This window comes from Protopterus annectens, chromosome 11.part0 (genome assembly GCF_019279795.1).
Source record: "Protopterus annectens isolate FY-2018-M chromosome 11.part0, PAN1.0, whole genome shotgun sequence".
NCBI lineage: Eukaryota > Metazoa > Chordata > Ceratodontiformes > Protopteridae > Protopterus > Protopterus annectens.
The window spans coordinates 1204751901-1204779111 of NC_056745.1; the positions used below are offsets into that span (position 1 = coordinate 1204751901).

The 27211-nt window shown below is 40.1% G+C and overlaps 1 protein-coding gene across 1 annotated transcript in view; it reads right to left on the reverse strand.

Annotated features, from left to right (window-relative positions):
* TMEM60 (transmembrane protein 60) overlaps nucleotides 1–27211 on the reverse strand; it is a 98380-nt gene that overhangs the window by 28619 nt on the left and 42550 nt on the right. The gene's annotated exons all lie outside the window — the stretch shown is intronic.

Genomic DNA, 27211 nt, shown 5'->3' on the forward strand with positions numbered 1-27211 from the left:
GGCCAGTGGCACCTTGGAACAAGGGCAAACGGGCAAAGCGAGAAAATGGGGGAAAGGTCCAACGTGGCTGGAAGGACGACGACCATGGGACCAACAATCTGTTACATAGTCAAGCCGAAAACAGTGTTTTTCTCCTGGGGAAAACGAGCAGCAAATGCTGGTAAAACTACCAGTCCATAAAAGTTACTTTTTTTGGCAGGAAAAAAACACATTAAAAAGCCCTTTCAAACATTATGGCAGTCCCACAATGGAAAAATAATCAATTTCTCCACAGAAATAAAAGATATGCACTCACCATAACTATGCATCTGTGTTATCCATTTTCATACATAGAGCTGTCGCCTCACAGCAAGACGTTGTAGTGTTCGATTCTCAGCTAGAGCATCTTGTGTGGAGGCATGCGTGAATGGGCGTGTCTTCGTTGAAGGTTGTACATCAGGGCTGGTAACTCGGCACGTAAAAATCCACTACCAAACATTAGCGGACTGGAGTTCCGCTGTGGCGACCCCTAACCGGTATAAGCCGAAAGACACAACCACCACCACCACCTTAGATCGAGCTGGCAGATGCCACATAACCATCTAAATACAAAATAGTAACAGCAATAATAATAATAATGATAACAACAACAACAACAACAAATAGATGCCTGGTTGGTGCTGTGAGAAGCCTGTTGTCCAGATAAGGGAACACTCTGAATCCGTGCAGTCTGAGATGAGCTGTTACCACCACATGGATTTGGTGAACACCCTGGGGGCTGTGGTGACACCGAAGGGCGAGGCTCTGAACTATAATAATTAGCTCCCAGCTGGAAGCATATGTATCTTAGAGCACCTGTTCATATTTTGATGCAATAGTACACGTCTTGAAGCTCTATACAGTACACCCAGTCATCCTTTGGGTCTTCGTGAGGACATTATCAAAGAGGAAGTGAAAGGAAATCTAGATTACTTTTTTGTTGTGTCCTGTAATAAGGGAGACCCAAGTCATGGGGACACCGACTCCAGAGAAAAATGAGGAGACTTGGAGGCTGAAGGAGTCTGATCCATGGTTTCCGGATCTGAATGCTTTGGAATCTTAGATCTTGGAGCAGTTTAGGGAGACCGGACAGACGTGTTTTCTGTGGTCTCAGATTCCATAGATTTCGTCTTTTGTGTGGGGGGTTGAGCCCCTGAAGTTGAAACTGAAAAAGGTATGGAAACAGGATAAGGCCGCAAAGGACTAGCTTGTCGAGTCCATCACTAATGGCTCTAGCATTGAAACCAGCGCAAACAGTACAAAAGTGTGTCTAAATGAGAAGGGTCTAAACAATAAAAGCACTCCCTCTGGGTAGCAGTGTTGGGAATCTCATGCCCACAGGTAGTGCACCAATAGGCTTTTCAGACAAACTATACCACAGCCTATTTTCAGTCAAAATAGAGAGAGGAATGAAGGATAGGAAAATGAAACTGCTATATCAGCAATGGTAAATAGAATTCCTCTAAGGAGGGTCATGCCAATGATGGTAAAAAAGATACCCCAAAACGGTAAAAAGGGAATTAAATAAGTAGGTAGAGAGAGGACGGGTTACAGAAAAGTTATATAGAAGTTAAAGGACAAAAAGAAGTTATGTACTCGCCACAATGTTCCATCCGAGTAGTTGTACTTCATTTTTCTGCAACCTGTGGGTATTCAGATCCATATCGGATCAGAGCTGGCAACTTTACATTATCTGCTCCGAGCTCCAAGCTCCTCCCCCTTACCCATAACCCATCACCATCTCCTGCCTTCCCTCAGATAGAGTTTTCCACAACTCAAACCAATCAGCAACTTAGCTAAGAATAAAACACATATGAATATCACATGAGAAGATTCGGGGGAAGGAGGGTGGGAAGGTTGCAGAAAAATGAAGTATAACTGCTCAGATGGAACATTATGGTGAGTACATAACTTCTTAAAATGAAGCCAACTACTTCAGATAATCTGCAACCTGTGGGACAGAGTCCCCAGCTACTCAAACTCCTGGGTGGCCCTCATGGAAGGATTTTCCTGAGCACCGCAGAGCTGAAGGATGCTCTCCCTCTGGAGATCAAATCCAACTTATGAGAATTGAAGGTATGTGTCTTTGCCCACGTTGCTGCCACACAAATGTCATCCAATGAGACCCTAGACCAAAAAGCAGCAGATGTCGCCATAGATCTGGTAGAATGAGCTTTAACAGGACCAGGTGGAGACAAACTTTTGTCTCTCTAAGTTACATAGTGTAATCCATCTAGCTAAGGAAACCTTGGAGATGGCTTTACCCAAAATGGGCTTAGAAAAAGACACATAACTGGTCAGACTTACGGAAGGGCTTTGTTCTGTGTAAATAAAAATGAAGCTGTCTATGAACATCTAGCAAATGCAGTTTATATTCACTCTTGTTCTGAAAATTTGGAAAGAAAACAGGCAGGTTAATTGTTTGATTAATGTTTGATTCAGAAGCCACTTTTGGTAAGAAAAGGGTTTGTACGGATAGAAACCCTATCCTTATGGAAGATCAAGTAAGGGGCATGGCAGACAAGGCCTGAAGCTCAGAAACCCTCCTAGCAGATGTAATGGCCACTAGGAAGGCAGTCTTCCAGGATAAAAACTTCAAATCTACTGATGCTGCAGTTTCAAAGGGGGGAGGAGCAACTAAAGCCTGGAGAACCAAGGTAAGGTCCCATGGAGGAACAGAGTTCTTAACTGGAGGACGCAAAAGAAAGGTGCCTTTAAGAAAAGCCTTACACAGTCTAGAAGAGGCCAGGGTATTCCTGTTTTCACCAACATGGAAATTCGAAATAGCTGCCAGTTGCACTTTCACAGTGGAAGAACTAGCCCCTTGCTGAAAAATGCTGGCTAAGAAATCCAACACTGCAGAGACACAGGCTGTAAAAGGATCCAGGTTTCTCAGAGAAGCCCAAATAGAGAATCATTTCCATTTACTGCTGTAAATCTTCCTAGTAGAAGCCTTATGAGCCGCCACCAGAATAGTTTTCACTGTAGATGAAAGACCGTGAATCCTGGCAATCAAGGGAACTGGAGCAACAAAGATGTCAGCTTGAGGCTGTCCAGGCAGGGCAATCAGGGGCCCGAGAGATGAGAAATGAGATCCGGGCAGGGATCCAGAATCCAAGGAGGAGCTAGAACATGAGACCAGAGGAAGCAGAACCACACTTGACGAGGCCAGAACGGGGCAATGAGGATCACCTTGAAGCCAAGTTGGCAATCTTTCTGAAGAAACTTCAGAATGAGCCTGGTGAGGGAAGAGCGAAGAACTCGTTACACTTCGCGTTGGAAGGAGATGCGAAGAGATAGCAGCAAGGCTGTCCCCACGCAAGGAAGATCTACTCCGTTATCGACTGTTTCATTGACCACTCGTATGACATTAGAACAGCCCGACTCAAATCTGTCTACTAAAATGTTGGAGCATCCTGGGATGTGCGTTGCAATCAGAAACAGACTGGTGGAAATCGCCCACTTCCACACACTCATGGCCTCATGACACAGAGGTTAAGATCTGGTTCCACCATGTCTGCTGATGTACCAGACAACAGACATGTTGTCTGACTGAAATGCAATAGTCCCCGGAGGAAGAACAGTATGGAAGGCTTGCAACGCTAAAAGAACTGCTCTCCTCTCCAGAACATTTATGTGCACTTTGGTCTCGCTCTGGGACCACGTGCCTTGGACCGTCCTCCCCAGATAATGCCCCCCCACCCGAGCTGGGAGGTGTCCATGGTCACTGTGGCTTGGACTGCGAGTGAAATAAATGGGCATCCCCGCTGCGATCTCTGGGGATTGGACCCAACAGAGGAATGACGCCCTGCAGGCTTTGCTGATTTGAATAGAGTATTCCATGGGGAGATCTAGCCAAGACCACTACATGGCTAGAGTCCATTGTAGAACACGCATGTGAAGACGCCCACAGGGGAGGATAGAGATTGCTGCAGCCATAAAGCCCAGGGCTCTGAGAACATCGCCTGCCTTCGGTAACCTGGGGCCAAGAATTATTGATACATGAGCCCGTAGACTCTGGACCCTGTCTGGAGTCAGAAAGGTTTTCAGTCAAAGGGTGTCCAGCCGTGCCCCATTAAAGTCCAAGATCTGTACTGGGTCCAAAAGGGACTTGGAAACATTGATAGTAATTCCTAGCAGGTCTGCAAGATGAAGGAAAGAGTCTCTGGCTTGGCTCCTCGCTGCTTCCACCAAGCGTCGTCTTTGCCAATAGTCTAGGTAAGGGAATACCTGAACTGGAAATGACGGACTCCCAACCAGAAGCGAAGGAATCTCCTTCTGTGAATCTTGATATGGTAGTAAGTGTCCTGGAGGTCTATCGAGCACATCCAGTCACATTCTCGAAGATAAGGTGAAATGGACTGCAGGGTGACCATCCGGAATTTTTGTTTGGCAACAGCCAGGTTTAAGGTCGACAGGTCCAAAATGGGTCTAAGGTCCCCAGTCTTTTTTGGCACCAATAAAAACCTGGAGTAAACGCCTGACCCGGACTGATCGGGTGGTGGGGGGGCCGGTTCGATGGCTAGTTTTTGAAGCAGTTTGGAAACCTAGCACTGCTGTCTCCCTTTGAGCAGGTGGGACATCTGGGAGGCGCTTTGGTTGGATTGGATGGGCAACAAACGGGATGGTGTAACCTCTGGATATTATTTGAAGCACACAACGATCTGCAGTTATGGACTCCCACGTCGTTGGGTGCAATGATAATCTTCCCCTGACTGCCTCCAGAGTAGAACAGTCAAGCAACCCCTCAGGGCTGCTGTGCGGGCCTGTCCAAGAAGGGCTCCCTAGACCCAAAGTTCCTCAGACCCCCTCTGCCTCTGGGATGGCATCTGTCATGTCCCCCCTCTGCCTCTAGGGGACGAGTTGTCCCGAGTCCCAGGAAAACTGTGATTTCCAGAACCACATCTTCTTCTGCCCTCTCAGATTCCTGGAAAAGTATCTTTGAGGACTAGAGAAGCGGATTCCAATAGCAGACAAGGTCTTCCCGCTTTTTCACTCTGGACAAGGGTGTCACATACGGTCTTCCCAAAAAGAGAAGAACCATCGAAGGGAGCATTCATAAAAGACACCTTGAAGTGGTCCACAAACTGACAGTCTGAGCCACGCGGGGTCCGCAAACTGATAGTCTGAGCCACGCATGTCGCCTCATATAGCTACGCCGGTCCCAGCCGCACTAGCTGCTCCTTCCGTAGCATGGAAAAGGAGCCACATGGACGTGTGTGATCCTGACTCCAGAGTCTACATATTGATGCTTGTCCTCCTGCGACAAAGACTCTGGGGGCGACTCAGCTAATTCCGTGACTAGGTCTTGCTGCAGTCGTATAATGTGTGCCAAATAATTCAGTGCTCAGATGGAAAACATCGCTGAAGAATATACTCGCTTCCCAAATCGATCCACCATCCTGGACTCCTTGTGTGGAGGGTGGACAGAGGAACTTTCCTGAGCCAGTTCCCTCTTGGTGGCTGCTGCAACCACCATAGTGTCAACAAGGGATCCCTTATACCATACCTGTCTGTCTGAGGGTGGAGAAAGAATCTTGTCTGGGCGTTTAGGTATTGGCTCCATGGCGTCAGGCTCCTTCCATGCCCACTTGGTAATAAGATCTACTAGGGTTCCGCCGCCGGGGACACCCAGGACGTAGATGGGCCCGTGGCAAAAGCCTCCAGGAACACAGATTCATCCATAGGAGTTTTGGGGGCTGACCAACCTCCCCTTTGGCAGAGGATCTCCATGATGTCGCCAAAGGAGACCTCCTCAGGAGATGACCTGGGGGAACTTTCTCCATCTAAATCAGTGTCTTCTGTAAGGGACTCAGGGGAGTCCAGGTGCCACCTTTTGCACGTGTGCTTACGAGGACCCTCTTCAGTGGGACTCTCTGAAGAGGGCTGTCCCAGAGACACGCTGAAGGGAGTCTGGACATTTTTTGAAAGTTGGTTTTGGCTGTTCCGACATTTCCGCACAAAAGCAGCCACACCTAACAAACCCTAACACACTATTGACCACGCACACACTATAGGAAAGGGAAGGGCCTACACAATAACTCATTTTTTTTTTGTAACTGATGAACAAGCATTTACGGGGAGGAAAGGAAACTAACTCTCTCAATCACACAAGAAAAAAAATCTCTCAAAAGCACTTACAAAAACCCAAAGGCTCAGAGCTACAGAGACCACAATGCTGATGCACAAAGCGGCAAATGAGATCAGAGGGAAGGCAGAAGATGGTGATGGGTTATGGGCAAGGGGGAGGGGCTTGGAGCAGATGCTTGTAAAGTTCCCGGCTCTGATCCAATATGGATCCGAATACCCACAGGTTGCAGATAAAATGAAGTTAACTACTTCAAATGTAAACTTTAAGAAGTTATTAACTTAGAAAAAAACTCCCTGGGCTCGAGAGTATGCAATCCCAACCGAATAGAGTGGCAAATGACATCCGGAGTAATGCAGTGGTCAGGGCCATTATGAGTAAAGGGAGGAGCTTGAGAGAGACGGAACCAAGAATATAGTGAAAAGCAGTCAGGTTGGATCCAAGGGTTGGAGCACCGACGCATTTGTTGAGGAATGAATGAACATGACATCAGATGCGTCATCAGTTAACACTACTTTTAAACTGACAGAAAAAACAAGTGCTCCATTTAAAAGTACAGTGGATATAAAAAGTTTACACATCCCTGTTAACATGCCAGGTTTTTGTGACATAAAAAAATGAGACCACAATAAATCACTTCAAAACTTTTCCCACCTTTAATGTGACCTATATCCCGTACAACTCAATTGAAAAAAACAAACAAATCTGTTAGGGGAAAAATATAAAAAATAAACATACAATAAGCTGGTTGCATAAGTGTGCAGACCCTTAAACTAATACTTTGTTGAAGCACCTTTTGATTTAATTACAGCATTCAGTCTTCTTGGGTACACACCTGCCATCAATTAGAGAAACTTTGATCAACTCCAAATACTTTTCAGGTGTCCTAGTAAGATTTTCCTGACATTTACTCAGTTACCCACTACAGCAAAAGCCACCGTTCACAGAGAGCTTACAAAGCATCAAATTGATCTCATTGTTGAAGGGCGTCAAGGAGAAGGGTACAAAACATTTCCACAGCATTGGATGCACCATGGAACACAGTGAAGACGGTCATCAAAAAGTGGAGAAAATATAGGACAACAGTGATGTTGCAAAGAACTGGATGTCCCTCCAAAACTGATGAAAAGACTAGACGAAAACTGGTCAGGGAGGCTGCCAAGAGACCTGCTGCAGGAATTTATGGCAAGTACTGGTTGTGTACTACATGTCACAACAATCTCCTGTATTCTCCATATGTCAGGGCTATTGGGAAGGGTTGCAAGATTTTTTTTTTTTTTTTAAGCACAGAAAAACCACCAGGCCAGGCTAAAATTTGCAAAACAATGCATCAAGTCTCCCAAACGCATGTGGGGAAATGTGTTCTGGTCTGATGAGAACAAGGTTGAACTTTTGGCCCACAATTCCAAAAGGTACGTTTGGTGCAAAAACAACACTTTGCATCACCAAAAGAACACCATCTCATCCCCACGGTGAAGCATGGTGGTGGGCAGTATCATGCTTTGGGGTTGCTTTTCTTCAGCTGGAACTGGGGCTTTAGTCAAGGTGGAGGAATTATGAACAGTTCCAAATGCCAGTCACTTTCAGCCCAAAACCTTCAGGCGTCTGCTAGAAAGATGAAGAGGAATTTCACCTTTGAACATGACAATGACCCAAAGCATACATCTAAAACAAAAGAATGGCTTCACCAGGAGAAAATTTAAGTTCTGGAATGGCCCAGCCAGAGCCCAAACCCAAATCCAATAGAAAATCTGTGAGGTGAACTGAAGAGGGCTGTGTACAAGAGATACCCTCACAATCCGACAGACTTGGAGTGGTTTTGCAAGGAAGAGTGGGCAAATATTGCCAAAGTCAAGATGTGCCATGCTGATAAGACTCCTATCCAAGAAGGCCGAATGCTGCAATTAAATCAAAAGGTGCTTCAACAAAGTATTAGTTTAAGGGTGTGCACACTTATGCAACCAGCTTATTGTACATTTTTATATTTTTCCCCCAACAGATTTTCTTTCAATTGAATTGTACAGGTTATAGGTCACATTAAAAGGTGGGAAAAGTTTTGAAATGATTAAATTGTGGTCTCATTTTTTTTATATCAGAAAAAAACTAGCATTTTAACAGGTGTGTATAAACTTATATCCACTGTATGTTACGGTCTCAAGGCAGTCTATTAAAACAACTTTCCTGAAGAGGAAACTAAGAAAACATCAGTAAATATAAGGAAAAGGAAGTCCCACTCCCCCAAGAGGAGCCATCTTCCTTTCCTGAAGAGGAAACTAAGAAAACATCAGTAAATATAAGGAAAAGGAAGTCCCACTCCCCCAAAAGGAGCCATCTTCCCAGCAAAGGAACACAGAAACATACAGTTCATCCTCAAAAACCTAAGAAGAATGTATTCTTCAATGTCAGGAACACTCTGAAAGGCTTCACACCCCAAGTGGTTGATTTAGATCAGCTCAGCTAGAGCTGCTCGACAGTTTGGACACATGAAAGCTGCCCTGAAGCTTTGGAAGCTGATTGGTGGGCTGGGCAGGTATATCCTTGACAAGATATAACCCATATAGCCAAGGCTACTGCATTCAATGATCAATATGAATATTTTAATTTATCCTTTGTTGACCAGGTTAGTAGCCTACAGGAGACTTGTGGTATTTACACTATTGAGCTAAATTTGGCCAGTTACCGGGAAACTTACCCTACTCATCACCGTTTAAGTGGGACCCATTTTGGAGGAGCACTTCCCGTTTCCGTTCCAGAAGTAGAGACAGCACAGAGAAATAGGGTGGCAGATGGAGTGATGAAAGAAATAAGGAGAAAGCAAATATTGAGACTGGAGAATGTGTGCAGGATTCTGAGGAAATGTTTCAAAGAAGCCTGTTTGAAGGAGAGGAGTTGGCAAATTATGCATGTACAAATTACAATCCTCCAGTCAGGAAGGCTGTAGGATGATTTACTTAAAGAAATGGTGGAGCAGAGTGAGCCAGAAAATAGAGGAGAGGTTTCCTGGGGGGACATTAAGGAGAAAATACAAAATGAGGACATATAAACATTCCTGAATAGTGGCGAGATGGAAAAAGAAAACATATGCAGAGAAAGTGAGAGAAACTAAAAGAATGCAAAAGTGGAGTAGCATAAAAGAAGGCAAAAGTGGAGTAGCAGAAAAGAAGGCAGAGAAAAATGAAAAACGGAAGTGCATGGTAAGGATTCAAAGTAAATAAAATGACAGGTATGGAGTGTGGGACAATTTACTAGTTCCTTTGGGTGTAAGAGCACATGAGGTACAAGTTTTTATTCGAATTAATAGACATTTTGTGACATTATATTTGCAACTTTTTTCAATGTAAAATTTTCTAGGAGAATATTAACTGCAACCCATGGAATCTTTATATTACATACTTTACACCAACCACACACAAACAACAAACACAAAGCAAGCTATATTTACAGTTTTACATATTACAAATTATATAAAAGTGAATAATCTAAGGTTATAATCCATGCTAATAAAATCCTAATCTCTAAAAATATGGACTGATTTGAAGTGTTGGCCATGGGAAGGTTTCAGAAATTTGACTAACAAATATTAAAGTATATAAAACAGTACTTTGTTCACAACAATTTTTCAGACTTAATATTAGGGAACAATTTTGCGGATACTTGCATAATGATGAACTTGCCAACATACAGAGCCACTAAGTAACCCTACACGTTGAGCAGCAGTTGTTCTTGGCCAGAACACTTGCTAGTGCTGATGAGGTACAGATAGGCTTGAGTACACAGTATAAACATTGGGGTGTAAAACTCAGTAAGCGAGCATGTTTGGATGGCACAATACAAGGCCAAGTGCAACTTGAAATACGTCATCAAGAAGCAGGATAAGCTTAACAAGGAATGTTAAGTTTATCAACATATTTACATAGATAGATAGATATCAATTACTGTACAAACACTACTGATTATAATCATTAACTACAGAAGTTGTCCTACCTATTCAAAAACACATCTACATAACTAAATGAAATTTCGACAAAATGAGGCGTGATGGACACAGCTACAGTGGAACAAAGTGAGTAAATCTGATGCATGTAATATTATGGTTTTAAATGCAGAGGAGAGAACAGCGGGATAAACTGCAAGTAGTGCACATCAGGTGTACAGCGAGAAAAATATATTTTGTACCAAACATTTTGCTGTTGCCCCAACTACCTATCATTTAAAGAACATACTTGGCTCCCACACTGATGGGATGTGTAGTTAGTTGGGACTTATTTTCAGTTGTTGCCACTTGTAAACATTAAAAGCAATTTTAGGGGGTTCATTTTTCTTAGGAAAGCATGTTGTTTATAAAAATACACAGTAGACAATAGTTCAGATAATTCTATAAATTACGTTATGTTTCAACTACATATTTTCAGAGAGACGCTCAAGGAATAAAATGTACTCATTTGAGAACAGTGAGTATGCCTAGCTGCACTTTTGGTGCAGATTTATATAACTACACTGGCATTATCATGTACATTATGAAAGTAATTAAAGAAAATAATTTAAATACACAGGACTGATGTATTTACAAAATGAGGGGCATGGTCATACGACATATACGGACATACACATGCAAAATTCAAGTGTAGTCACTCCCTTGACAAACGGGGTGTGTGTGTAGGAATGTCAGTATATCCCTACACATGATGTTACATGAACGGATAGGTAACCAACACAAGACTTGGCTCAAACAAAATTACATCCCAGCAGTACTGTATAACGATGACAACTACACAGCAAATGCATCCAATCACCTGTTATAATTAGACTATAATGCATTTATTAATCGTATTGTGTCCTTAACTGTCACACTATACACGTTGAAATACAAAAGGCTATTAAACTATCCCTCTGAATACAGTATAACATTATGTTGTACATAACATTTTGACTTGGAGCCTTGAACAAATTAGTTACCAATATGACAGTACACTAACAAATCACAAACGGGTGAAACATTAATGTCTACCATTACAGGAATTGTTGCAAATTAACACATACAACTGTACACTAGTCTGTAACAACTGTTATCCTTTGCATGTAGATCAGTAAATCCATTGTACAGACATTGGTAAAGCCAGCCTTCTGGAGGCTAATTCTATTAAGATTTGATAAGAGAGAGTACCCATCATTTGTTCTACTATAACACTGACAAGTTCATGGTCTGTTTATTAAATGGCACTCAACATATACATTGTTATACTGGGCATGCTTGCAAGTATGGCAATATCACCTCCTACTGACCACAAAACCACAAGAAAGTAACAGGTCCACTCATACTTTGTGGCAACTATGCAGCATGGCACACATCAAAATGATGATCAAGCCATTATTGCCTTTAAACCACTATATTGTGGAGTAAATTTTATAAAGCATATGTAAAATGTTTGCATTACGTCATGGAATACACAGCATTACTTTTAAGAACTAAATACAAGCCTGAAGTCAGACCTCAGAAATATGTGCAATCAACCACTGACGCCACAGAAAGAAGCACATCTGTTATGAAGAACACATTACATGAGTATAGTTTTATAATTGTTACAGGTCCCCTAGCATAGTTTTATAATTGTTACAGGTCCCCTAGCACGGGAGTCTAACCACAAAAAATGTTGCCTTGTTACAGTGCCATACATCCATTCTTTGAGCTATGCCGCTCTTGGCTGTCACAACTGTCTGACAGGCATCAAACTCCTTCCTACCATGCTCCACACTCTGCAGAGCTGTGTACTAATGGTTTCTGCCAGAAGAGATTGTAAGTGTGCAGGTGTGAGAAAAGGACATACTAAGGAACTAAAAGTCTTCGGATTATCATTTATCTAGTAAAATTATTCTGAAATGATCAAAAGGATTAAGCCATGTTACTGTTCACACACGTGTGAGTTAGCCTATCACTGTTCATTGGGTAAGCCACTAGTTAGTCAATGCTGTTAGGCACATATGCATATTTAAACCAATGCCTAGCTAACTACACATCCTGTAGAAGTCAGTATTAACTCTCTGCCACCACTGGAGAACTCTCACTCACTGCAATAGTCACAGAACATGAAACTATCAATGTGTAAAAAAGCCTGTGTTAGGTCTAAAAGGGATAGAAAATATCTGCTGGAGTGTTGGATGTGGCACTGTTTCATGTCACTGCACACACGTTGTCCTTTGCTGGATTTGAACAGATGCCAATGTAAGTTGACAATCTAGAAAACTGTATTAACTGTAAATGCCACAGATGAAGTCTGTCTTAGCACATACGAGATACAGAAAATATATATATATGTATGTATGCATGTAATAATATATACGGATCTTATATATGTATATATATGTGTATATATATATATATATATATATATATATATATGTGTGTATATATATATATATATATATTATATATACATACATATATATATATATATATATATATATATATATACATACATACATACACACGTAATAATATATACATATATATGGATCTAGGTTTTTAAATCAAAAGTATGGTTCATCGAACCGTACTTCCTCTGACTTACTTCAGCGAAAGTGCATTCCATCGAAAATGCACTTTCATGGAATAAAAAAACAAAACCCAACTAAAATGAGAAAAATAACACACTAAACAGTGTTATGCGGGGGGGGGGGCAAGCCCCCCTGCACCCCCCCACACCACCCTACTTCAATATTCTCACTCCCGAGATCACACTACAGTAGGGAAAAGGGAATATTCCCTTACCTCCACTATACTACGATCGCAACAAAACTTTTAGTTGTACACCAACAGTATATGTTGATGTACAACTAAGGCAACGTGCAAATTGCATGTTTTTTTTGTTTACTTTAGCGAAAGTGCATTTTGATGCACTTTGGCTAAAGTAAATTTGACAAAGTATGGTTCGATGAACCGTACTGCAAATAGGACATATATATATATAACACACACACACACACACACACACACACACACACACACACACACACACACACACACACACACACACACACACACACACACACCATTTTATATAAAATGTGTGTGTATGAAGACCTGACATCACCATGGTGCAAAGCAGTTGTTAGGGCTAAAAGTGACTAATGGTGGAGCCCTCTCCCACTGTAATTCCAGTCTCACACACACATACTACTCAGTTACTTCTGGGTTTCTAGGGGTGCAGGCTGGAATATATTGCATTTACCACACATGCCTCAAGAGGCATTACTATAATGGAGAGAAACAGAATACATGGAAGGCATGACTTCACTCTCTTGCAAATCGTGTGTGCGTGTGTGTGTGTGGCTTAGCTCTTTACATCCTAGTGATGCCTCCAGGTGTTTCTGCAGTTTCCTTCTACTGATGTTGCCAGGCATCAGATATTGCTTACTTATATTTGCATTAAATATTCTCAAACTGTGCTACATGCACGGTATTACAGTACTTCATCTTAAAGCTTATGTGATGGTAAACAAACTATATTGATATTTGAGCCCAGTCTAGTGCAGCTACAGAGATTTGTATTGTAGTAATTTTCATATTTCTCTAAATATCTAAACATTTAAGTGACAGACAGAACTAATTATTCTCAAATGAAAGTTTACATCTGTATGAAGAAAATATTGCTGGCAGTGTGCGTTTCTTTAATGGTTACAAGCAGTTTATACAGCACAAAAATTAAATATCCATCATGCTCACTGTGATTTATAAAAATGAGTCAAGATCTAGAACTGAATTTATGCACCCACTGCAAAGACTACTTTATACTGAATAGTTTGCCATTTTATGAAGGTGATAAAGATGACAAAAGTAAGCAAGTGCCAAAAAAGAGAGTGTGTGGTTGAAAAGCCCCTCTCCCACAGACATACACATTCATACTTGTCAGTCATTACTGATTTTGAACCACTTGCCCATTTAGTTATACAATCTATAGCACACTGTATCAACTGCAAGCACCACATTAACACCATTCTCACTATTCCATCACCTCACACTACTCACTCACTCCTGGATTCGAACCATCCACTTATCTAGTTGCAAAATCGAATCTAGAGTACTCTGTATTAACTGCAAGTGCCACAGCAGAAGTCTGATTATAAGAGTGAGAGTGCACATACGAAAGGGTATCAGTATGTTGCAGAACAGGATAATCTGCATCACATCTTTGGGTGAAAAGGAATGCGTTTTGACAAGTAGACAAAACAGCAATGCTTTGATCACAAGTAATGACATACTGCTCATATAAATTATACAGCCTTTTTGGATGATAAAAGCAGTTGTCAAATAGTGGACTGACAAAGCATCACTGACTATTCAGCTCAGGATCACTGAATGCAAGTCTTCAACAGCTGTGTTACTGTGAACATTTTATCGTGTGTATACAATGTGCAATGTAAATACAAAACATATAGGTCAAACATATGAAAGGACAGTACTTCATACCACTAAACAACTAAGTGTCTAAAGGTCCCACACCACTGTACGCCACTATACATTTGCAAGTCTAATGTGCTGGAGTACAAACAATAGTGTTTAGATAGCATCACAGTGAACTCATCATATGTTGAGTATCAAAAAACATTACAACATACACAAGTAACTCAAGCCACTGACACTAAACCGTTTTTGTCAAAACCACTTCACTACAGTGTGCCACAGACAAGCTCATTTGCATGACTAATGGCAAAGCATTAGTGCATGCGTATTTTTTAACAAGGTTTTGTATTTATAATGGGAATCTACAGCAAACAATGCAAATAAGGAGTAGAGACATATAGAGGAGTTCTGATTCTAATGTCAGAACATGCCGGGGTCATGTTAATTTCTGTGTCATCGTTTACATTTACAAGGATCACTGCAGTAAAGTATTCATTATATGGATAATACAGGTGCATACTTACACTGTCCCTATATCTGCTGATGCAACTGTATTTGTTCACATCAATGACTACTAAAGTCACCAACATACATCTACATGTCCGAATTAAAATAATTCGGACAATGCACGCTAAAGATTTAATCCCAACACCTTCTGTGTGTATAGGAGCAATATTTTTAAACTGTGTCTAGTGTCATATACTGTCACTACATAAAAATCCTTGATCTGACTGAATTCTTGCACTTTTTGCTTGCAAGGTATGAGCAGGTTTGAAAAAACTAAAATACTGCTGGTGGATTAACACACACATTCACAATTTAACAGAGCAAAATGTAATGACAGATAATGGTCATAATTTTATACCTGAAGCTGGATTCAAAAATCTGCATCTACAGTCTATAGATGTAATCATTATGTCAAATCACACCACAAAGGAAGGTAAATGTCAGGTGTTAAAAAAAAATACATTTGAAGGGACTATGAAGCAAGGGAGTATGTACACACCACCTCATAAAAGTAATGACAACTGAAACATCCCATATAGTGTGCATTCAACTGTGCAGACTGTTCAACGTGTGATAACTATAACTCATTTGATAGGACTATCAGTCTTTCTTTCCGTAGCAGGGGAAAGCACAGCAGTGAGGGGCAGCAGACTAATGAGGCTGGAGGCAAAAATGATGAGGACAGTAATTTATTGTCTATTACAATTGCTGCTTGGTGGCCAGCATTGCTCAAATGCTGAGGACAAAGAGTAATGGGACAGAAGAGGGAGGACGGATTTTTTTTTTTTTTTTTTTACTTATGGGCCATTTCTGGCCATCTTTGTGATGTGTTGATCTGAGGCTTGTTATCGTAATAATTCTGTGTACAACAGAGTGATCACAAATAGAAAAGCAGCAGGGGCAGGATGGTGGAACAAGGATGAAGACATAAGCAGGATGATTATGGGGTAACAACATATGCAGTCAATAGTTCCACACAATATTAATATGAAACATTTAATGTTTGAAATACTTGAGAATTCGAGTCCTTGACATTATGCAAAAAGCAGTCTACAGACCAAAGAATTATCTACAGACCAAAGAATTATCTAAACATATCTCACAGGATATCATACTTCACACATTTCAAAGAACAGTGCCATAAAACTGAAGTAAAAAGGAGAATGTAGGCATAACGCTTCTTCACAGTAATAAGAGTGCAACATCCCAAAAGGTTTTAATTACACGCAGAAGTTTAACTTACAAAAGTAACTGTCTCCTCATCGTGCTATCAGTCTATTTCAATAGTGCAGTGGGTTTAAGCATACTTCTGCGATAACTGTACTACTGCTGGCCTAAAGTAAAATATTAATTTCTTGCCATAAGAAGTGAAACACCATTTACAGTCACAAAGCACAAGTGTGCAATACAAAGTGTTGCTCAAATGTCACAATGCTATTTTCTGATCACATTAAAATGTGTGAAAAAGGATAGATACGACAGTAGTGCAACTTCGAGGGGTGCAAGCAGCAGGTAGGACATGGGGAAGAAAACAGGAATGTGCAAGATATGGGTGGTAGAACACCATAGCCATCTACTTCTTCACAAGTAGTATAGATAAGTATAGTTTAACAATTTGATTAAATTGATAGTCACCACATTGGGATGGGTAACAACCGAATAATGTTGTATGGCCAATTGGACCAAATGGAGCATGTCAAGAAGACATAGGTAAAATGGAAAGCCATGTATGGAGAAGTTTTTTTTTTTTGTGTTGAGGATGTACAGAGAGGAATGTTGAGGAAGGTAGTTTAGGTAGGTAATGTAGGTTAGGTAGCATGCACAGACATACAGGACCATGCAAGACAAACAGGGCTGAGGAGGGACAAAATGTGAGATACCATGACTGAGGATAGGCAGAGAGCACTGTAGACAGAGAGCACTGGAAAAGCCTTCCTATCCAGCACAAGTACAGGGAGTAACTAATCCTCACCCTCAGAACTATCACAGTCTCATGTAGCAGACTGACTTTGCTATTAGATGAGGGAATCTCAATTCTGCCAATTCCAGCACCAAAGCTCCTTGCCATATTGTCCTCCAACAGTCTTGTCAGCTCTTGACTACCTCTACTACTACTCTTGGTGGCTACCACTGCACCCCCCCCCCCCCAGGATACAGCTACCTGAGGCAGATGGAACAGGTATTGCAGGCATCATGGAAGCAAAGCATACGGACTGGGACCCAGATGGCCTGGGTGTCGGTGCTGGTGCAGCCACCTGTGGAGGTATGACGGTACAATTTCCACTGGTTGGTCTAGCTCACCATGTCACTTGTGTCGCCAAAAGGAATGTTTAAAGCTATGGGGGGGGGGCATAAAAAATACCATCAATTCCATGTCATTTTAATATTTCAATACAGTACCAAATTTACACACATGCAAGGTAAACTCTGGCACATCCAGATATGAATGTGAATGTGAAGTCAGTGTGTCAAAGTGCATCAATCTCACTGTAAGCAGGTGCTGGCATACAGGATATATGCATTCCAATTAAAAGACATCCATTTACGAAGTTACACAGTTTAGATTTTATACATTACTCTGTAATAAAATGTATTTGCTGATGCTTGGAACTGAACCCACACAGCTAAGCAGATTTACACATTGCCTTATGCAATGATCAAAAGCTATTAGGGCAGGCACGTATGCTTTATATACTATAGGGGAGTACAACAAAAAGAGCAGGTTAACACCACGATGATAAAACAAACCTTTATTTAACGAAAAATAAGCGCTTTCGCGTGCCCACAAACTGCACGCTTCTTCAGATGAGTTATAGAATCACAATGAAAGCATTCTCTTTATATATACATACATTGATTGCTAAATAGATTGATTGAACCAATTAAATAATAATTAATTATTCAATTCTGTATGTAATGCATTTTAAAGACTCATTCATCTAAAGCAGTATAGTCAAATGGCTATGTGCAAAAACAGAACGAAAAAAGAACAAAAACATGATTTTTAAAAATACGGTTCAAAAGGTAATATCAATCATTCATGTTTCATTAATATTATTATTTAATTCATCTGCCAGCAGGCAAGTATAATAAAAATTAATAGATAATGAAACACCTATATAAAGGACTAAAAATCAATATGTATGACTAAAATTAACATTAGTATAGATCAGCAGAGGCGCAACATATCCAGCTTCCATGAAATATATAAAATGTGTATTAGTTAATGTGCAAAATAAGCAAAACAATGTACATGACTGAGACAGTAGAACATTGAGAATATTAAAACCTTGAAAATTAATAAACTGTAAGAAATAGCAGCAATAATAAAAATTATTAATTAGCAGCAATAAAGGAGATAGCAGCATGAAAGAAAATGCAGCATAAGAAATACAGTAATTGGGACAGACAATAAATCAAAATTATTATAAACAATAATGTAGAAAAAATCTTTCCTAATTGATAATATGAAACTAAATGAATATATATATGAATATTAATGATTATTAATAAATGTTTAAAATCATTAAATATAATGTATATAAAAATATATAATAGTTGATAAATATATATATTATGATGAATAAAATGTTAAATCAGTGGCAACAATAATAATATATTGTATTAAATTGTATTAAACCAATGACGAAAAATAATAATGTATGTATGTTTATATTTAGGGAGACCTACTGGTTCTAATTATGTTGACTAAAAAGGGTTTATTTATAATCATATCAAAAATAATTAACAATGTAAGTACAACAGGTTAAGCATATATGTATACATGTATATATATATATATATATATTGTGTAGAATTAATGATATTTACGTTTTTTCAAGGAAGATCTGATACTAATATAACTGTTTAGGCCAGGAAATTGCTGTGCCCGAAACCTAAAAATCCAGTCAAGTTCTAAATTTTCCAAATTATTAAAATTATCTCCTCTTCTATCATCACTGAATCTTGTTTGTATCACCCTGAATTTAAAATTATGCGTTGGAAATTGTATAATGTGTTTTGAGAGAGCATTTTTTGTACCTGCTTTCTTTATGGCATACAAGTGCTCCTGTATTCTTTCTTTTAGTTTCCTTGTTGTCATTCCAACATAGAATGCAGGACATTTCTCACATGTAGCCAAATAAATATATAACATTGTTGGCTTCACAATTTGCACAGCATTTAAATTCAAATGTAAATAATAGTGTAGGGTGTATAAATTCTTTATCTGTTAAAATCCAATTACAAGAGCTACATTTTCCACATGGGTGGGTACCTATGGGTAGCCTATGATGTGTCATGTTAATAAATCTTTCCTTACATAAGATCCTTTTTAGATTTTTCATATTTTTATATGTGTAGGTAGGTCTTTCACCTATTATTCTTTTAATTTCATCATTAGTAGTCAAAATAGACCAATGCTTGCTAATAATACTTGTTAAATATTTATTGTCACTGGTGTAGCTGATAATGCATCTAACTTGTTTAGAATCTTGTCTATCATACTGTCTACCTTCTAATTTTGATCTACAGAACACTTTCGTAACTTGTTTCAGTTCATTGTTAGTGAAATTCTCTTTTATGGTGGCCACTGTTCTTGGATTATATCCCCTGTCTATAAATAAATATTCTAGGTTATCAAATTCATCTTTACGTTCTTCTTCATTCTGACATATTTTATAAAGCCTAGTGAACTGTCCTCTTACAATATTGTTAAAAATAAATCTCGGATGCATACTTTCATGTTGTAATAGCGTGTTTTTCCAACATTCTTTTCTGTAAAGGGAAGAAGTTAATTTTCCTTTTCCATCTTTTTTAATGTGTAAGTCTAAGAAATTAATATCAGAATATGAACATTCAATTGAGAATCTTAGAAACTCAGTGGTTTTTTCTATATCATTAATAAAGATTCTTAGTTCACTTGGACTACCATCCCATATTAAAAGTATGTCATCCACAAATCTGTAATAGGCAATTACCTTGTGATAATCAGGATGTGTAAAGAGATCAGTAATCTCCCATTTATAGACTGACAAATTTTCATAAGTGTTAGCGCAGGGGGTGCCCATGGCAACCCCCCACTGTTGTATATAAAGTTGTCCATTAAACAATCACATTATTACTAAGCACTATATCAAGTAGAGCATTTATTAGAATCTTCTCATTATTATTGTAAGAGGAAAACCTATTCAGTAAGAAGCTTATGGCTTCAAGTCCAAAAGCATTAGGTATGGCCGTAAATAGACTTTGAACATCTAAGGTAACCAATAGATGTTTATCTTCAATTTGGTTCAAAGAATTGTCTAGACAGTTTAATAATTGATAAGAATCTTTTAAGATGGTTGGAACACCATTAACCAACGGTTTCAATTTCTTCTCAATAAAAATAGAAATGTTTTCTGTGACCCATTGGTTCCAGACTACAATGGGGCGTAATGGTGGGGGTATAATGCCTTTATGCATCTTAGGCAGCCCCTTGATATAGGGTATGGTTGGATGTTCAATAAGTAAAAACTTGTAAAAATCATAACTGATTTGTCTGGTTAACAATAAATCATAAATATCTTGATGGACCCCATAAATTAATTTGTCAACCACTTTAGTGTCTATTGGTTTATAGGTGTTATCATCCTGCAATAGAAGTCCCATATAACACATATAATCTTTTAAGTTCAAAACAACCATCCCTCCCCCCTTTATCAGCAGGTTTTATTATAATTTCTGGATTATTGGCCAAATCATTCATAGCAGCTCTTTCTTCTTTTGATATATTATAAAACAATGATAAAGATCCTTTTTTATATTCAGAATAATGTTTGTATAAATCATTCTCGCATGCCTTTATAAAACAGTCTAGACAAGGATGCAGAACAGGCGAAAAAATACTTTTCCTTTTAAAACATTCAAAAGTGTTCTGTAAATCATTAGCATTATTAGCTTGTGATACAGTAGATTTAAAAAACATTTTCAAAGCAATGTTACGTATAAAAGTTCTTAATTCAATTAATATGCTGGATATGTTACCTACTTGTGCTGGTATAAAACTTAGTCCTCTATTTAAAAGTTTATAGTCCATTTCTGTTAACACTGCATCAGATAAATTAAAAACTAAGTTGTTCAATCCCTTTGCCGGCCCCTTTTGTTTAGCGGTTCTTCCGATGGTCTCCTTTTCCTTCTCCCCAGGCTCGTTGATCTCCCTCTCGTGTCTCTCCTTTGTCGAACCGGAAGCGGTAAAAAAGAATCTATGTTTGTTTGTTGTAAGTTAGGTTTCGCTCCTAAACCCAAGTGAGAGATGAAAGCCATTTGGTTCGGAGGCGGTGTATTGATGTCATCTGGAAGAAAAGACCTATGTCTGTTTGCTGACGATTCAGTGCTGCAATCATTGGCTATAGCTGTATTGTTGGCTCCAGTTAAAGGGGAAATAACAGTTACTTCATTTGTGAATTGTTCACTATTCATGTTGGCCATTTCGGCTCTTCCCATTCTTTGTGCTTCTTCTTCCCGATTGAATCTGGACCAAACAAATACCGGACCACTGGCAAAAGTCATTTTGATCCCTTTGTAGCTTGCGTAATTTAATGACTTGTAGCTTGCGTAATTTAATGACTTGTAGCCTGTCTCCATAAGCAGTGACTTGGCTGATAAGATTGTCAAGTTTAGTTGAAAACATTTCCCCTTTAAATCTTTTGGTAATGTCTTTATATAACTTATCAGTCTTTTCAGTTAGATCTTTTTCTACGGGAAGAAAATAGTCAATCAACAATTTAATATAATTAAAGCTGAGTTCTAAATTCATTTTTTGCCAGCTTTTGAGAAGTTCAGGATGGCTGTTGCCGTAGGACGGCATGCACAGGACCCTCATTCCTCTAGGGACCACTTTGAAGTGAAGGCACGCCTCCAAGTGACGGCGCTGCCAGATTAGCCTGAATTGTTTATAAAGACTATTCTCAAGTTCTCTGTAAAGCGGGTTAAAGTCATTAAGTAGATTCACAGTACCTGTTTCATTAGCAGTATTTTGTGTCAGTAAGTCCACATCAAGTAATGGATTTACTTTTGATTCCATCAGAACATTCCATTTAGCATTCACTTGGGTTCTTTCGGGAACGTAATCAAGTTCTAGTGAAGAGCCTTCCATTCGTGTAGAGAGTCGGTAGGCAGAAGATGAGACCAGCAATACAAAAAGTAACCAACCTCTCTCTCAGAGTTAACCAGCAGCCAGGATCCAACAAGTAGTACAACAAAAAGAGCAGGTTAACACCACGATGATAAAACGAACCTTTATTTAACGAAAAATAAGCGCTTTCGCGTGCCCACAAACTGCACGCTTCTTCAGATGAGTTATAGAATCACAATGAAAGCATTCTCTTTATATATACATACATTGATTGCTAAATAGATTGATTGAACCAATTAAATAATAATTATTCAATTCTGTATGTAATGCATTTTAAAGACTCATTCATCTAAAGCAGTATAGTCAAATGGCTATGTGCAAAAACAGAACGAAAAAAGAAGAACAAAAACATGATTTTTAAAAATACGGTTCAAATATCAATCATTCATGTTTCATTAATATTATTATTTAATTCATCTACCAGCAGGCAAGTATAATAAAAAAGGCTGGAGGCAAAAATGATGAGGACAGTAATTTACTGTCTATTACAATTGCTGCTTGGTGGCCAGCATTGCTCAAATGCTGAGGACAAAGAGTAATGGGACAGAAGAGGGAGGACGACAATTTTTTTTTTTTTTACTTATGGGCCATTTCTGGCCATCTTTGTGATGTGTTGATCTGAGGCTTGTTATCGTAATAATTCTGTGTACAACAGAGTGATCACAAATAGAAAAGCAGCAGGAGCAGGATGGTGGAACAAGGATGAAGACATAAGCAGGATGATTATGGGGTAACAACATATGCAGTCAATAGTTCCACACAATATTAATATGAAACATTTAATGTTTGAAATACTTGAGAATTCGAGTCCTTGACATTATGCAAAAAGCAGTCTACAGACCAAAGAATTATCTACAGACCAAAGAATTATCTAAACATATCTCACAGGATATCATACTTCACACATTTCAAAGAACAGTGCCATAAAACTGAAGTAAAAAGGAGAATGTAGGCATAACGCTTCTTCACAGTAATAAGAGTGCAACATCCCAAAAGGTTTTAATTACACGCAGAAGTTTAACTTACAAAAGTAACTGTCTCCTCATCGTGCTATCAGTCTATTTCAATAGTGCAGTGGGTTTAAGCATACTTCTGCGATAACTGTACTACTGCTGGCCTAAAGTAAAATATTAATTTCTTGCCATAAGAAGTGAAACACCATTTACAGTCACAAAGCACAAGTGTGCAATACAAAGTGTTGCTCAAATGTCACAATGCTATTTTCTGATCACATTAAAATGTGTGAAAAAGGATAGATACGACAGTAGTGAAACTCGGGAGGGGGGGTGCAAGCAGCGGGTAGGACATGGGGAAGAAAACAGGAATGTGCAAGATATGGGTGGTAGAACACCATAGCCATCTACTTCTTCACAAGTAGTATAGATAAGTATAGTTTAACAATTTGATTAAATTGATAGTCACCACATTGGGATGGGTAACAACCGAATAATGTTGTATGGCCAATTGGACCAAATGGAGCACGTCAAGAAGACATAGGTAAAATGGAAAGCCATGTATGGAGAAGTTTTTTTTTTTTTGTGTTGAGGATGTACAGAGAGGAATGTTGAGGAAGGTAGTTTAGGTAGGTAATGTAGGTTAGGTAGCATGCACAGACATACAGGACCATGCAAGACAAACAGGGATGAGGAGGGACAAAATGTGAGATACCATGACTGAGGATAGGCAGAGAGCACTGTAGACAGAGAGCACTGGAAAAGCCTTCCTATCCAGCACAAGTACAGAGAGTAACTAATCCTCGCCCTCAGAACTATCACAGTCTCATGTAGCAGACTGACTTTGCTATTAGATGAGGGAATCTCAATTCTGCCAATTCCAGCACCAAAGCCCCTTGCCATATTGTCCTCCAACAGTCTTGTCAGCTCTTGACTACCTCTACTACTACTCTTGGTGGCTACCACTGCACCACCCCCCCCAGGGTAGAGCTACCTGAGGCAGATGGAACAGGTATTGCAGGCATCATGGAAGCAAAGCATACGGACTGGGACCCAGATGGCCTGGGTGTCGGTGCTGGTGCAGCCACCTGTGGAGGTATGACGGTACAATTTCCACTGGTTGGTCTAGCTCACCATGTCACTTGTGTCGCCAAAAGGAATGTTTAAAGCTATGGGGGGGGGGCATAAAAAATACCATCAATTCCATGTCATTTTAATATTTCAATACAGTACCAAATTTACACACATGCAAGGTAAACTCTGGCACATCCAGATATGAATGTGAATGTGAATGTGAAGTCAGTGTGTCAAAGTGCATCAATCTCACTGTAAGCAGGTGCTGGCATACAGGATATATGCATTCCAATTAAAAGACATCCATTTACGAAGTTACACAGTTTAGATTTTATACATTACTCTGTAATAAAATGTATTTGCTGATGCTTGGAACTGAACCCACACAGCTAAGCAGATTTACACATTGCCTTATGCAATGATCAAAAGCTATTAGGGCAGGCACGTATGCTTTATATACTATAGGGGAGGTATGCCTCCTCAATTGGGCGAGTCTCAAGCTCATATGGACAGATACCATGAAATTTGGTAAAATTAACTACACATCTGATGAATTACATTTTTTGCTTGCATTCATAGCAGACACATATGCTCATCTGTAACCCTCTGAGGCGTCCCAATGTCCCCGATACACCTCCCTATTTTGACCTCTTCAGTAGCTGTACCGAACAGAAAAAAAAAAGAAGCACAATGAAAAAAGTGTACGTCTTGCCAGTCCATGGCTTAGCATTGGCTGGTAATGGGTCAATATACTTGCACAACTCAGGGGTCTTCACAGTTGCAAATTCCGAGTCCCATTGGCTCAGAAGTCCTATCTGCACCTCTTACTGTCACTATAACAATGAAGACATTGTTCACTAGTGAATGGAATGCCAGTTGCACTGGTGATGGCCTTGGCCAATCTATTCCAAACCTTAGCCTTGTACTGAGGCCCGGTATAGTTCAAATGCAGAAACCTATGGCTATAGCTCTTTACAAGGAGTACCACAAAGAGCCTGGACTCCTCCTGACACCACCTCTGGGCTCCCATCACTTTCACTATCACCTATAATGTCTTCTGAAGGAAGGATATAAATATAGAAATATGGCAAGGAATTGGTGCCAACCTGAAACCTTGCATATACCAACCTGTGCATGATGGACAACCGTGCCAACTGCATTTGCATTGTAGAAAGTACACAAATGGCCTGACAGAGAAACTGGGTATAACTGCTTCAAAACTACACTGCAGGTGTGAAATATGGCAGTGAGACTTAGCCATGTGTGATGTTGGACTCATCTTCCACTGTGAAATCAAATGCTTTTTGCTATTTATATCTGACTTACACTTCAATATATTCTCACCTCTGGCAATGCTCTCTGGTATGGTGGATGGTAATCATACACATACTCTTGTGACACACTGATATGACAAGTTATTACCAACATCATAAGAAATGTCAAGTGTTGGTAATAGATACAATTGTATAATTTAGGACAATGATTTGGTGAGAAACTCTGACCGATAGTCATAGGTTCACTTCCCAGGTGCTAAAAACAAGGCTGAACTGCTAATTTCTGTTTAATAACTCTTAATGCCACAGAATAACCAACCTTTTTAGTTTGTAATTTCAAAAGGTGTGGAGATCCAATAATGACAAGCCTGTATGTGTTTGACACAGAGTTATGCTACTGCACTTACATTTACAAGCCATTATTTGTTGCTGCAAAACAATTTTGTTTGCACTGATTTGAAGGAGCTCAGTAAAACATGCTGAGGAAGGGGACATACATATAACATACTGTCCTACACACCTAATAACGATACGTGTGTGCAGTCGTACTTTATTCCAATAAATATTGGTAAAATTACAGGCAATGCTCATTTTCAGCAGAGGTGACCCAGGAGAAAAAGCATTTGCTTACATTGCATTATACTAGGCTTCAGCAGTTACATTTCTATTTACATTTATATACAAACAGTAGTTAAAGAGAAAGCCCGCTGAGTGGGCTGCAAGAGAAAGCCCGCTGAGTGGGCTGCAAGAGAAAGCCCGCTGAGTGGGCTGCAAGAGAAAGCCCGCTGAGTGGGCTGCAAGAGAAAGCCCGCTGAGTGGGCTGCAAGAGAAAGCCCGCTGAGTGGGCTGCAAGAGAAAGCCCGCTGAGTGGGCTGCAAGAGAAAGCCCGCCGAGTGGGCTGCAAGAGAAAGCCCGCCGAGTGGGCTGCAAGAGAAAGCCCGCCGAGTGGGCTGCAAGAGAAAGCCCGCCGAGTGGGCTGCAAGAGAAAGCCCGCCGAGTGGGCTGCAAGAGAAAGGAGTGGGCTGCAAGAGAAAGCCCGCTGAGTGGGCTGCAAGAGAAAGGAGTGGGCTGCAAGAGAAAGCCCGCTGAGTGGGCTGCAAGAGAAAGCCCGCTGAGTGGGCTGCAAGAGAAAGCCCGCTGAGTGGGCTGCAAGAGAAAGCCCGCTGAGTGGGCTGCAAGAGAAAGCCCGCTGAGTGGGCTGCAAGAGAAAGCCCGCTGAGTGGGCTGCAAGAGAAAGCCCGCTGAGTGGGCTGCAAGAGAAAGCCCGCTGAGTGGGCTGCAAGAGAAAGCCCGCTGAGTGGGCTGCAAGAGAAAGCCCGCTGAGTGGGCTGCAAGAGAAAGCCCGCTGAGTGGGCTGCAAGAGAAAGCCCGCTGAGTGGGCTGCAAGAGAAAGCCCGCTGAGTGGGCTGCAAGAGAAAGCCCGCTGAGTGGGCTGCAAGAGAAAGCCCGCTGAGTGGGCTGCAAGAGAAAGCCCGCTGAGTGGGCTGCAAGAGAAAGCCCGCTGAGTGGGCTGTTCAGGCAGCAGTTAAGTATAAATATGTTTTGTGATTTCAGTGAGAGGTTGAGTGTAATCTGTTTAATAACAGTATTTGTAGAGAACATATGGTACACACAGTCTCAACCTTGTGATAAGCATGTGCACGATCATGATTGGTTAAGATGCTGTTTAAGCAGTGGTTTAAAACTACTGAGTTTGTCTGAGAGTATTATTTATGTGGGGATACT